This window comes from Acinonyx jubatus, chromosome X, assembly GCF_027475565.1.
Source record: "Acinonyx jubatus isolate Ajub_Pintada_27869175 chromosome X, VMU_Ajub_asm_v1.0, whole genome shotgun sequence".
NCBI lineage: Eukaryota > Metazoa > Chordata > Mammalia > Carnivora > Felidae > Acinonyx > Acinonyx jubatus.
This window is the reverse complement of record NC_069389.1, coordinates 72354741-72370311: the sequence shown is the minus strand read 5'-3', so window position 1 is coordinate 72370311 and position 15571 is coordinate 72354741. Positions and strand designations below refer to the sequence as shown.

The following is a 15571-nucleotide window of genomic DNA, read 5'->3' as shown; positions in this document are numbered from 1 at the left end:
AACCTAACAAGCTGAATTATATGACAGATATATAACAGCTGGTAGGAAGTGTTTAATTCTACACAAAAGTAGAATTTATTATCTAATATGTGTTTATCTAACATTTATTAAGATGTGCCAAAAGCTCTGTGCTAAGTTACTAAGACTTTAGCACTGTGCTAGGTTCCTAAGACTTTAGCACTTAGCACTTTGCATGCTGTGTTAGTTAAATGGAATATATTGTGATTCTACGGGTAGAAAGAAGTATAGGAGGCATGGATGAAATCAATGTGCCAGAAGTATTGCTTCACTTTCTATAATAATGTAATCTCTGCCTCTCAGCCTCCCATTCCACAAGTTAGTGGAAATTTAAATTTTCATGTTTAGGGTTCCCTACCCTATGGAGATTATGTCACACTTTTAGAGTCTTATGCCATAACAATATTTTAGGTAAGAGTCTGTTTTTCAGATATCTGACTATTCCGATACCACAGAGATGCCCATTATCCCAGCCTAAGTGACTATCAAGTATTGGGAAAAACACCTGATTTTGTGCCAAATCTGGACACAAACTTTGCAGAGGCTTGAACTCCCGTGCCAGGGGTCACATGCACGCATACACATACACACATACACACACCAGCAATTCCTCTCCAGGAATTTTTACCTCTTGTACAGTACTGATAAGAAATAGAACTCAGGGAACCTCAGGAATCTTTCTCTCTCCTCCTCCAGACATTAGAAGTTGTTTTTTTTTTTTTATTTCCTACTTTCTCTGGTTTGTATATATATGGCCATACTTCAGAAGAACCCAGGAATCTCATTTGTTCAGTGCAATGTAGCAGTCAGGTGTTTAGGCCCTTGAATCAGGTAATATCTAAGTTCAAATTCCCACTTCTACCAATTGCTGACTGTATGACTTTAGGCAAGTAATCCTACCTGTCTGGATCCTCATCTTGTAGAGTAAAAAAAAAAAATGCCTACTTCATAGGGATGTTGTAAGGATGAGATAATTCAATGTATGACCAACTTGCTTTTTCACACATTTTCTCACAAAGATCATTCTTCCTTTATAACTATAGTGCTGTGTGTGTGTGTGTGTGTGTGTGTGTGTGTGTGTGCATCTTTTCTAGGCATAGGAACCTTTTCTTTCTTTGATCCTGATATCTGAATCTGGTTCACACAACCAGGCTGGTCTTTTCAAGCTGTGCTTTCCTCATGTGTATGGACATGGGGATAAAATTTCAAGAAAATGTAGTTTTTGCAGGATCCTTATCATTGTCTACCTATAAATTTCCTTCAGGGTATAACCACCCCAAATTGATCCAAATCAAGTTAAGGATGGTGACCTGAAGTGACAACGTGAGGAGTAAACAAAGAAGTTTCAGAGCCATATGTCAGATCCAGCTGGATAAAAGACCTACTGCCCTGCAAAGTGCAGCTGTAGGTCGCAGCTGTAATAGATAAGAGCCTCTTCCACCCTTGCACTGCAACTTCACATTACACTACCCAGATGAGAGCTCTACACACCCCTGTGCCATAGCCCCACCACAGCAAGAACACACAAGCAGTTCACATAGGGGATGTCCCTTAAATGCTTGGTGGCTAGTGGGGAGACATGATTCCGAGGCCCATGAGGCTTCTCATATACAAGGCAAATCCTTTAAGACACAAAGAGATAGCTGATTTGCCTAATACATAGGAACAAACACAAAGAAAAAAGCAAAATAAGGAGGCAGAATAATATGCTTCAAATGAATAGATAAGACAAAACCTATGAAAAAGATCTTTATGAAATAGAGATAAGCAATCTACATGAAAAATAATTTAAAGTGATGGTCATGAAGATTTTCAGTGCACTTGGAAGCATAATGAGTGACCACACTGAGAACTTTGACAAAGAGATAGAAATACAGTTCACCCTTCAATGACTCAGAGGTCAGGGTGCTGACACAGAGTTGACAATCTATGTATATCTTTTGACTCCCCAAAAATGTAACTAGTGATAGCACTACTGACCATAAGACTTACCAGTAACAGGAACAATTGATTAAGATATATTTTGCATGTTATATGCATTATATACTATATTAGTACAATAAAGTAAGCTGGAAAAAAGAAAATTTTATTAAGAAAATGATAAAAAAGAAGAAAATACATTTATAATATCATATAGTTCCTTCACAGTTCAAATCCATATTGTTCAAAAATCAGATATAATAAGAAAGTACCAGACAAGTTACAGAGCTGAAAAATACAATAACTGAACCGAGAACCAGCACACTAGATGAAGATGAAGAACAGATCTGCAAGCTGGAAGACAAAACAATGGAACTCACTTAGACAAAACAGCATAAAAGGAAGAGGAATTCTAAAAGTGAAGATACTTAAGGGATTTTCAGGACAACATCAAGCAGAATAACATTCACATTATAGGGATGCTGGAAGGAGAAGAGAGGGGGAGCCAAAAAACTTATTTGAAGAAATGATGCCTGAAAACTTCCCTAATCTGGGAAAGAAAACAGATGTCTAAGTCCAGGAAGCCCAGAGAGTTCCAAATAAGAAAAATCCAAAGAGATCCATATCAAGACACATCATGCTTAAAATGGTAAAAGTTGAAGATAGAATTTTAAAAGCATCAAGAGGAAAACAACTTGTTATGCATAAGGGATACCCTATAAGATTATCAGCAAATTTTTCAGCAGAAACTTTGCAGGTCATAAAGAAGTGGTGTGACATATTCAAAGGGCTGGAAACAAAAACAAAACAAAATTTTTCTAGCCAAGAATTTTCTACTTGGCAAGGCTATCATTTAGAATTGAAGGGGGAGATTAAAAGTTTTAAAGACAAACAAAAACAAAAGGAACTCATCTCCAGGGCAACTGGGTGGCTCAGTCAGTTAAGCATTTTACTCTTGATTTTGGCTCTGGTTGTAATCTAACAATTAGTGAGAGCAAGCCCTGCATTGAGCTCCCTGCTGAGAACACAGAGCCTGCTTGGGATTCTCTCTCTCCCTCTGCTCATCCCCTGCTCATACTCTCTCTTTCTCTCTTTCTCTCTCTCTCAAAATAAATAAATAAACTTTAAAAAAAGGAAGTCATCACCACTAAACCAGTCTTACAAGAAATGTTAAAGGGATATCTTTAAGCTGAAAAGAAATAGCACTAATTAATAACAAGAAAACATATGAAAGTAAAAATATCACTGGAAATGATACATATATAGTAAATATAGTTTATCAATCACTTATATAGCAAGTATGAAATTTAAAGGACAAAAGTAGTAAAATTAACTAAAACTATAATAATTATTTAAGGGATCCATAAAATAAATATTTGTGAAATGTGATTAAAAATACAAAATGTAGCAATGGGAGTAAAAATGTAAAGTTTTGGAATGTGTTCATATTTAACTTTCTTTCAACTTAAAATATACTGTTAGAGGTGCCTGGGTGGTTCAGTTAGTTAAGCACCTGACTCTTGATTTCTGCTCAGATCATGATCTCATGGTCATGAGATTGAGCCCCACATTAGGATCTGTGCTGGATGTGGAACCTGTTCAGGATTCACTCTCTCCCTCTCCTTTTCTGCCCCTCCCCTGCTCTCTCTCAAATGTGTTCTCTCTTTCAAGAAAGAAAGAAAGATCAGTCAAATAAAACTGACGTATATATAGGATGCTACTTGGGAACCTCAGGGCAACCACCAAGCAAAACTTTATAGTAATGAGAAACCCATCAAACCACAAGGGAGGAGAGAAGGAGAAGAAGAAAGGAACAGAAGGAAAGTACAAAAACATCCATAAAACAATTAACAAAATTGCAATAAGTACATCCTAATCAATAATTATGTTATATGTAAAAGGACTAAATTCTTCAATCAAAAACCATAGAATGTTTGAATGAGCTAAAAAAGACACATCTATATATTACTTACAAGAGATTTACTTTAGAAATGAGGACACACAGAGACTGAAAGTGAAAGAATGGAAAAAGATACTCCATACATATAGAAACAAAAAGTTGGTATAATAGTCATATCATACAAAATAGACTTTAAAGCAAAGACTATAGTAAAAGACAAAGAAGACCATTACATAATGATAAAGCAATCAATCCAATAAAAGATATACCACATAAATTTATATGCACCTAACATAGGAGTACCAAATATATAAAGCAAATATTAATGGAGATAAGGTAGAAATTGACAGCAATACATTAACAGTGGAGGATTTTAACACCTCACTTACATCATTGGATAAATCATCTAGACAGAAAATCTGTAAAGATAAGTCAACCTTAAAAAAACATTAAGCTAGATGGACTTAATAGACATATGCAGAACACTTTATCCAAAGTCAACAGAATACACATTCTCCTCAGGTGCATATAGAACATATTCAAGGAGAGATCAAATGTTAGGTGACACACACACACAAGTCTCAATAAATTCAAAATATTGAAATTATATCCAGCATCATTTTTGACCACAATGGCATATAATTAATCAATTACAAGAAGAAAGTGAAAAAACACAAAAATGTGGAGATTAAGCAACATGCTACTGACCAGTCATCAAAGAAATCAAAGGAGAAATAAAAAATACCTATGGACATATGAAAAAAAAACACAGCATATAAAAATCTATGAGATGCAGAAAAAGTGGTTCTGAAAGGGAAGTTCATAACAATAAAGAAACAATGAAGGGACACCTGGGTGGCTCTGTTGATTGAGCATCTGACTTCCACTAAAATCATGATCTCACAGTTTGTGAGTTTGAACCCTGCCTCAAGCTCTTTGCTTGAGCCTGGAGCCTGCTTTGGATTCTGTGTCTCCCTCTCTCTCTTGCCCCTCCCTTACATGTAATCTCTCTCTCTCTCTCTCTCTCTCATAAATAAACATTAATTTTTTTAAAAAAAGAAAAAATAAAGAAAAAATCAGATAAACAGTTTAATTTTACACTTAAAGGAACTAAAAAAAATGAATAACAAAGCCCCAAATTAGTAGAAGGAAGAAAATAATAAAGATCAATGGAAATATAGAGAGACTGAAAAAATCAATAGAAAATGTCAATAAAACAAAGAGCTGGTTCATTGAAAATATAAACCAAACTGACAAACAATTAGTTAGACTCACTATGAAAAAGAGAAGTCTCAAATATATAAAATCAGAAATGAAAAGAAAGTTAAAACTGATAACACAGAACTACAAAGGATCATTAAAAACTGTAAACAACTCTGTGCCAAGAAATTGGACAACCTAGTAAAAGAATTGATACATTCCTAGAAACATACAATCTTCCAAAACTGAATCATGAAGAAATAGAAAATGTGAATAGATTGATTTCTATTAAGGAGATTGAATATGTAACCAAAGTCTTCCTCCAAAATTGAAGCCCAGAACCAGATGGCTTTACTGGTAAGTTCTAAAAAACATTCAAAGATTTAATACCTATTCTAAAACTGTTCCAATGTATCAAAGTAGAGGAAATGCTTCCAAATTACTTTTATAAGGTCACCATTACCCTGATACAAAAACCAGACAGGAGGTCACAAAAAGATTAAGAGTCAATATCCCTGATAAATATAGATGTAAAAATCCTCAACAAAATATTAGCAAACTAAATTTAAAAATATATTAAGGGAATCATAAACCACGATCAGTTGGGATTTATTCCAGGAATGCATGAATGGTTTAATACCCATTTTCAATCACTGTGATATACCACCTTAACAAAATGAAAGATAATCATATGATCATCTCAACCAATGCAGGTAAAGCATTTGACAAAATTCAACATCGTGATAAAAATGCCCAACAAAGTGGTTATAGAAGGAATGTACCTCAACATAATAAAAATCATATATGACAAGCCCACAGCTAATCTCATACTCAATGGTAAAAAACTGAAGGATTTTCATCTAACATCAGGAACTACACAAGGATGCCTACACTTACCACTTCTATTCAATATAGTACTGGAATCCCTAAAGACAGCAATATAATAAGAAAAAGAAATAAAAGCCATCCAAATTGGAAAAGAAGTAAAACTCACAATTTGTAGATGGCATGATATTATATATAGAAAATTACTTTTTTTAAATTTTTTTTATTTTTGAGAGAGAGAGAGACAGAGCATGAGCAGGGGAGGGGTAGAGAGAGAGGGAGACACAGGATCCAAAGAAGGTTCTAGGCTCTGAGCTGTCAGCACAGAGCCCAATGTGGGGCTCAAACTCATGAACCATGAGATCATGACCTGAGCCGAATCTGGTGCTCAACCTGACTGAGTCACCCAGGCGCCCCAATATTATATATACAAAATTCTAACATGTACACCAAAAGAAATTTTAGAACTAATCAATAAATTCAGTAAAGTTGCTGGGTACAAGATAAATATACAGAAATCTGTGCTATTTCTATGCACTAATAATGAACTATGTGAAAGGAGAATTAAGAAAGCAACCACATTTGCAATGGAACCAAAAAGAATAAAATACCTAGGAATAACTTTATCCAAAGAGGTGAAATTCCTGTATGTTGAAAACCATAAGGCACTGAAAAAAGAAACTGAAGAAGACACAAATAATGAAAAGACATTCTGTGTTCATAAATTGGAAGAATTAATATTGTTAACATGTCCATACTACCCAGAGCAATCTACAGATTCAATGCAATCCCTGTCAAAATACCAACAGCATTTTTTCAAAGAACTAGAACAAATAATCCTAAAATTTGTATGAAACAACAACAAAACCAAATATTCAATATAATCTTGGGAAAGAACAAAGCTGGAGGTATCCCATTTAATCATTTCAAACTACACTACAAAGCTATCGTAATCAAAACAGTATAATATTGGCATAAAAATAGACACATGGATCAATGGAACAAAATAGAGACCCAGAAATAAACCTACATATATATGGACAATTAATTTATGACAAAAAATCCAGGAATGTATGATGGAGAAAGAATAATCTATGCATAAATTGGTGCTGGAAAAGCTAAACAGTCACATGCAAATGAAACCAGACCACTCTCTTACCCTATACAAAAAATTAACTCAAATGGATTAAAGACTTGAATATGAACCCTTGAAACCATAAAATTCCTAGGAAAAAAAATCATAGGTGGCAAGCACCTTGACATTGGTCTTAGCAATGTATTTGTGTATCTGATGCCAAAGGCAAGGGAAACAAAAGCAAAAATAAACAAATGGGATTATTTCAAACTACTTCATTATACACGATGAAGGGAGCCATCATCAAAATGAAAAGGCAACCCTCTGAATGGGAGAAGATATTTTCAAACTATATATCTGAAAATGGGTTGATATCCAAAATATATAAATATCATACATCTGAACAATGAAAATCAAATAACCTGATTTAAAAATGGGCAGATAATCTCAATGAATATTTTTCTAAAGAAGACATACAGATGATGAGCACTGGGTGATGTATGGAATTTTTGAATCACTGTATTATACACCTGAAACTAATATAACACTGTATTTTAACTAACTGAAATCAAAATAAAACTTTTAAAAAGAAGACATACAGATGACTAATAGATACATAAAAGATGCTCAATACCACTAATCATCAAGAAAATGCAAATCTAAACCACAGTGATACATCACCTTACATTAACCAGAATGACTATTATCAAAAGGACACAAAAACAAGTTTTGGTGAGGATGTGGAGAAAAGGAAACCCTTGTTCACTGTTGGTAGGGTTGTACATTGATGCAGCCACTATGAAAAACAATACTGGAGATTCCTCAAAAAAAATAAGAATTGATCTACCATATGATTCAGCTTTCCCACTTCTGGTTATTTGTCAAAAAATATGAAAACACTAATTCAAAAATATATATGCACCCCTATGTTCATTGCAGCATTATTTATAATAGCCAAGATGTGGAAACAATATAAGTGTTCATCCTTAGATGAATGAGTACAGAAGCTATGAGATAAATGTATGTATGTATATGTATATATACACTTACCCATTTATCTATGGATGAATACTTGCATTGTTTTTGTATCTTGGCACTATATATATATATATATATATATATATATATATATATATCTTGGCACTATATATCTTGGTACTATATATATATATATATATATATATATATATATATATATAATTAATACTACTCAGCCGTGAATAAGAACAAAATCTTGCTATCTGTAACAACATGGATAAAACTTGAGGGTATTATGCTAAATGAAATAAGCGAGACAGTGAAAGAAAAATACCACATTATTTCATGTATATTTGGAATCTAAAAAAAGGAATAGAATTACTATGAAAATATTTTTTCACATACTTAAGACATAAGATGCTCTATAGAGTATGAGGAATACTGAATGCCATGATGGGTAAGCTCCTAACAATAAAGAGCTCAATATTTAAAAAAAAATTGTTTATTTATTTTTTAGAGAGACAGAGAGAGCACAAGGTGCGGAGGGTCAGAGAGAGAGAGAGGGAGACACAGAATCTGAAGCAAGCTCCAGGCTCTGAGCTATCAGCACAGAGCCTGATGTGGGGCTTGAAGCCATGAACCCTGAAATCCTACGCTAAACTGACTGAGCCACCCAGGCTCCCTAAGAACTCAACATTCTTAAATGTAAAAAGCTAAAATAACTAAGTGAATGAAGTCGAAACATACTTTTCAATACAAAAAGGCCACAGAAATGATTTCTTCAAAGATTTTTTATGTTTGTAAATACATTTGAAATCTCAGAATTCGGATTCATTAGAAATGTTAGTGTCATGTAACCAAGTACTTGGCTGTTTCCCATGGAAATTTTTGAAGAAAATAAAATTTTAATCTATAAAAGATATTATATTTAAATTAAAATAAAATCCTATTATTCTTTTAAACAATTCCAAACAAGTAATTTGTTTTAATATTGTTCCTCCACATTTCTACAAACAATCCCAAATAAGAAACCATTTTTCCCCTTAGGGTAGAAACATAATTCCTCCACAATCTAGGCAAAAAGCAAGACCCTAACTATAACAGTGACACTTTTACTTAACTGCCCTTTTGATCTATGACAAATAAGTTCTCATTTCCTTATATCACATTAAGATAAATATATCCATAACTACTTGAAGTGTTACCAATCCAAGAATATTTTATTCTAGTAAATCAAAGCCCAGTGTTTAGAAGCAAAATTATTGAGCTTCAAGCATTAGGCTCCTTCCTATAAGCATTGATCTTATTCCCAATCCCTGAATCATATCTTTCAAGTGTGTCACTTAAAAAGTTTACTGATAAGACCAACCCTTCAAAAAAAGACATATTAGCTGCCCTTAATTTTTTTTTCATTCTGTACCCTGCTTATGGTTGTTTCATATTTGATCACCAGGGATTAATTTAGTTTCTTCCCATTAACAGTTCAGTATACATTATCTTTTATGGAACTGAACAAGTTTACTTCAGAGTTAGTGGCCAAATGTATATTATACCTATTTGCTATTGATGAACCTATATTATCACTGCTCGTGAAAAATGAAGAAAAAGTTTCTGAAGAGACTGAGGATGTTATATGCAGTATAATACAGTGGGTACAGGCTTGGTATTGAAATCAGACACATCAAGATCAAAACTAGATTATTGGCCCCCACTGGAGGTATGATATTGAACAAATCATTTTAAGCCTTTTATTTTCATAAGCGGGTTAAATAATGTATAGAAAGTCCTGCACAAATAGTAAAGACTCAGTAAGTGTTAACAAAGATAAAACCAATATACCCCAATAAAAACTTTAGAGTGCACCTGGATTTCATAGCCTCATTAATAAGTAGATTGTATCATTAGTCAATTAACCTTTACTTTCCACAGCTAAAATTATATTTTAAAAGTATTTATACATTACAAAATGAAGAATTTAGGTAATGACTGCAACAGACTACAACACAGAACTTAAAGCTAAATTCCCTTGTTTTACATGTTTGAATTTTTCAGTGAACTTTCTGTGTCAGAACTCTGCCAATGTTTGTGTAAGTCATATGCTAAACTTCTTGGTTCAGTTTTGTTTCATTGATCACTTAATAAATAAATATTTTTCTAACATCTATTATTTACCATGACTGTATTATTTGTTACTACTATAAATTTGCATAAGATATTGCTTCTGTTTTCAAGTCTGTTTGCACAAGTCTGGAAGAAGAGGCAGAGATGTAAATAGCTGATAATAATAAAAAGTTATGTGTACACAAATAACTTATTATAGAAATTGTGACAAATGTCATAAAGTAGTTTGACATGAATCATGATAAGAATAGGTGTGGAATAGTAAGATTCATAGCACTCATCTCATGTACAATGTTAAGATTATAAAGTAAAACATAGGTTTCTTACTCACAGTGGGATGTAACAGAGCCATACTGTGCTTTGCCAATTATTAGTGATATGATTATGAGCCCTAGTATTCTCTGTTGTAAATTGGGTTAATAAAATTTTCATTTAAATATTTATTTTGAGGACTTGTTCTTTCACCTTGCAAATATTTATTAAATCCTTATTCTTCCAGGCAGTGTGGTAAGTGCTGAATTAAATAAGACTGTGAAAAATGCACTTGATACATGACAGGCTTTCAGTAAAAGACAACTATATAAGGGGGGCCTTGAGTAGTAATAATAAGTTAGCAATAATAACAGTTATTATTTATTGAATATTTTCTATGTGATACATGTTATATCACTTTTGAATACTGATAATGACCAAAGAAGATAGTTCATGTATTTGAGGGGCTAGTCTAGCACATACTTTCATTATTTGGATATGTTTCACAAAATTCCAATTCCAAAATGAATATATTTATCATATTAATATATTATTAACATATATTAGATTAATATTATATAATTATAATACATAATAATATTAACATATACATTATATTATATAGTATAACTATAATACAATGTAATACTTTTATATTAAAATAATATTGATGTTAATATATTAAACATATTTAAATATGTTAAATAATATACTTCTTGTATCATTGATATATAAATGATATATTGATTCAATATTTATAATATAAATATTAATATTTCCTTTTTATGATTGCAATAACAGAAAGATGAACATGTCTCCCTAAAGTAACATAGGCTAGTTTGCTAAAGCACTGAGTGAAACATTAGTTTGCTGAAGCTGAGCCTAATATTTCTTCTAAGGAAACATGCTGCTTTTGATTAATACAATTTGTAGTCTTTTAACTAAAGACACAGATTAAATGATTTGACCATTGCTGAAAGCACTTCTATAAGCATTGGGGTACAATTGCCCCTATGAATCAGCACTCCTGTATCCTTTGGATAAATTCCTAGTAGTGCTATTGCTGGGTTGTAGGGTAGTTCTATTTTTAATTTTTTGAGGAACCTTCACATTATTTTCCAGAGTGGCTGTACCAGTTTGCATTCCCACCAACAGTGCAAGAGGGTTCCCATTTCTCCACATCCTTGCCAACATCTGTTTCCTGAGTTGTTAATTTTAGCCACTCTGACAGGTGTGTAGTTGTATCTTAATGTGGTTTTGATTTTTATTTCCCTGACAATGAGGGATGTTGTGCATCTTATTATGTGCCTGTTGGCCATCTGGATGTCTTCTTTGTAAAAATGTCTATTCATGTCTTCTGTCCATTTATTCACTGGATTATTTGTTTCTCGGGTGTTGAGTTTGGTGTGTTCTTTATAGATTTTGTATATTAGCCCTTTATTTGATATGTCATTTGCAAATATTTTCTCCCATTCTGTTCATTGCCTTTTAGTTTTGTTGATTGTTTCCTTTGCAGTGCAGAAGGTTTTATTTTGATGAGGTCCCAATAGTTCATTTTTGCTTTTATTTCCCTTGCCTTTGTAGACATGTCAAGTAAGAAGTTGTGTGGCTGAGGACAAAGAGGTTGTTGCTTGTTTTTTTTCTCTAGGGTTTTGATGGTTTCCTGTCTCACATTTAGGTCTTTCATCAAAATCATGGAAAGAGCCCAAATGTCCATCAACTGATGAATGAATAAAGATGTGGTTTATATATACAATGGAATACTACTTGGCAATGAGAAAGAATAAAATCTTGTCATTTGCAACAACGTGGACAGAATTGGAGGGTATTACGCTAAATAAAATAAGTCAGTCATAAAAAGACAGATATCATATGTTTTCACTCTATGTGGAACTTGAGAAACTTAACAGAAGACCATGGGGAAGGGAAGGGGAAAAAATGGTTTCAAACAGAGAGGGAGGCAAACCCATAAGAGACTCTTAAATACAGAGAACTAACTGAGGGTTGATTGGGGTTGTGTGGGAGAGGGGAAAATGGATTATGGGCATTGAGGAGGGCACTTGTTGGGATGAGCACTGAGTGTTGTATGTAAGCAATGAATCATGGGAATCTACACCCAAAACCAAGAACACATTGTATACACTGTATGTTAGCTAACTTGACAACAAATTATATAGAAGAAGAAGAAGAAGAAGAAGAAGAAGAAGAAGAAGAAGAAGAAGAAAAGACACATGGAGAAAAGATGGTCATGTGACAGTGGAGGCAGAGATTGGAGTGATGCATCCACTAGCCAAGGAATGCCTGGGGCTACCAGAAGCTGGAAGTAAGGAAGGATCCTTTCTTGGAGGCTTCAGCGGGAGCATGGCTTTGCCAACATCTTGATTTCAGACCTCCAGCCTCCAGAACTGTGAGAGAATACATTTTTATTGTTAAGCCAAAAAAAAAAAAAAGACACAGATTCAAGTTTAAAATTTACTTGCCATTTTAGGAGCATAAAAATTGGGTTAATTGCTGGTGGTTGAAAATTTCTACCCACTTTTTCTTGAATTTGTCATTCAAATGGATGATTCAGAGGAAAGGTAGCTGGAAAATATCATATCCAACATTCTCATTGTGTTTAGGCAATATTATATTGTTTATTTTTTCATTTGCTTTTCTATATATGTTTCAAATAAGAAATTGAAAGTAATTTCTAAACAAAACAGATATTAGTTAACATTTTAGAATGAATTATCCCTTTTTGAAATTCTTGCCCTCAAATATCCTGCTACTAACGGTTACTTTTTGCATGTAGGCAAATCAAAGACTTATACAGCATTTATTTTTTAATTCAAAATGTTATTATTGCAAGATATTCATATTGACTGGTGTAAGATAATTTTAATTATGATTTGCAGATGAAATTCTAAATGTCAAAAATTTACACAAGCAAAATCAAAGAACTTCCAGGCTTTCTGAGGATTGATCTCTTATCACTAAACACTCTCTGCTTGAAATAAATTATTGTCAAAAATTTTCTAATTTTATTGTGGTTCTTTATAAATTCATTGTTGCTGATTGGTTGTAATAGTTAAGGAATCTAAATTAGTTACATAAGATTAATTTTAAAATTAAATTCCAATGATTGCAAAAAAAGGTATCAGAAATCAACTTTCTTCACAAAAATGACATGTCATCACAAAATATTTAAAGGTTATTTAATTATAAACTATAAAACATTAATAATTTAGGTCATAAGTTTGGAAACATTTTCTATGAAGAGCCTCACAGTAACTATTCTAGGACTTCTGTACTTCATGGTCTCTTTGGCAAGCTACTACTCACCTCTGTCATTGTAGTGTGAAAGTAACCAGACACAATATATAAAAAGATGGGGGCGCCTGGATGGCTCAGTCAGTTGAATGTCTGACTTTCAGCTCAGGTCATGATCTCACACTCTGTGAGTTCGAGTCCCATATTGGGCTCTGTGCTGACAGCTCAGAGCCTGGAGTCTGCTTCAGATTCTGTGTCTCCCCCTCTCTCTGCCCCTCCCCTGCTCATTCTTTGTCTCTCCCTGTCTCAAAAATAAATAAAAACATTAAAAAAATTAAAAGATGAACATGTATATATTCTAATAAAACTTTATATATGCCAAAATTTGAATTTCATATAATGTTCACACAATATTCTTTAAAAAATTTTTTCAATGACTTAAAAATGTAAAAAAAAAAATGTCAAGAGTTCTTAGGTCAAGGGCTATATACAAACAGGTGGAGCAAGATTTAGTTTATAAGCTATAGATTTTTACCCCTTTTTTAGGTAACTTTCACTACCCCTTGCAGAAGAACCTCTGTTTTGGAATATCAATTGATAGGTATTAATATAAGATCATAAAATTAACCATAAATGATTATTAATAAGTATGCCAGCATCTCTTTCAATTATAATCAGAAATAAATTGAAAATATAACTAGTGTCCCAGGGCTAGCAACATGTCCTTCATCAGGACACAAAAGCCTAAATTTCAACTTCAGTTTTTCTATGGACTGGCATGGGTAATGGAAATTTCTAGAATTTTTATTATTTTTTTAATTTAAATTCTGGTTAGCTAACATACAGTGGTGTGATATTGGTTTCAGGAATAGAATTCAGTGATTCATCACTTATATACAACACCCAGGGCTCATCAACAAGTGCCCTCATTAATACCCATCACCCATCTAGACCATCTCCCATCTACATCCCTCCATCAGCTCTCAGTTTGCTATCATTAGAGTCTCTTGTGATTTGTTTCCTTCTCTTCTCTTTCCCGCTTCCCATGGGTTTACCTGTTTTGTTTCTTAAATTCCACACATGAGTGAAATAACATATTTGCCTTTCTCAGACTGATTTATTTCACTTAGCATAATATATTCTAGCTTCATCCATGTAATTGCAAATGAGAAGATTTCATTTTTTGATGGCTGAGTAATATTCTATCGTATATTTGTATCACTTCTTTATTCATCAGTTGATAGACATTTGGGCTTTCTCCATAATTTTGCTATTGTTAGTAATGCCACGATAAACATTGGGTTACATGTACCCCTTCAAATCTTTGTGTTTTTTTTATCCCTTGGGTAAATAGCTAATAATGCAAGTGCTGGATCATACGGTAGTTCTAATTTTCGTTTTTTTGAAGAACCTCCATATGTTTTCCAGAGTGACTACACCAGTTTGCATTCCCAACCACACTGCAAGAGGGTCCCCCTTTCTCTGTATCCTTGCCAACACATGTTGTTTCATGTGTTGTTAATTTTAGACATTCTGACAGGTGTGAGGTGGTATCTCATTCTGATTTTGATTTGTATTTCCCTGGTGATGAGTGATATTGAGCATCTTTTCATGTGTCTGTTGATCATCTGGATGTCTTCTTTGGAAAAGTACCTATTCATGTCTTCTGCCAATTTATTAACTGGGTTGTCTGATTTTTGGGTGTTGAGTTTGGTAAGTTCTTTATAGATTTTGGATATTAACCCTTTATGAGATATGTCATTTGCAATTATCTTCTCTCATCCCGTCAGTTGCCATTTAGATTTGTTGTTTTCTTTGCTGTGCAAAAGCTTTTTTATCTTGATGAAGTCCCAATAGTTCATGTTTGTTTTTGTTCCCTTGCCTCAGGAGACATATATAGTAAGAAGTTATAACAGCCAATGTCAAAGAGGTTACTTCCTGTGCTCTCCTCTTGGATTTTAATGGTTTCCTGTCTCACATTTAGGTCTTCCATCTATTTTGAATTTATTTTTGTTGATGGTGTAAGAAAG

The 15571-nt window shown here is 33.3% G+C and overlaps 1 long non-coding RNA gene across 2 annotated transcripts in view; it reads left to right on the top strand.

Annotated features, from left to right (window-relative positions):
- Positions 1–13673, top strand: part of LOC113597447 (uncharacterized) — a 43610-nt gene extending 29937 nt beyond the window's left edge. Inside the window, exon 3 of one of the 2 annotated variants that reach the window (XR_008289793.1) lies at positions 11968–13673. This is a non-coding gene — a long non-coding RNA (uncharacterized LOC113597447). The other variant, XR_008289794.1, reaches the window with a different exon arrangement.
- The last annotated feature ends 1898 nt before the right edge of the window (positions 13674–15571 follow it).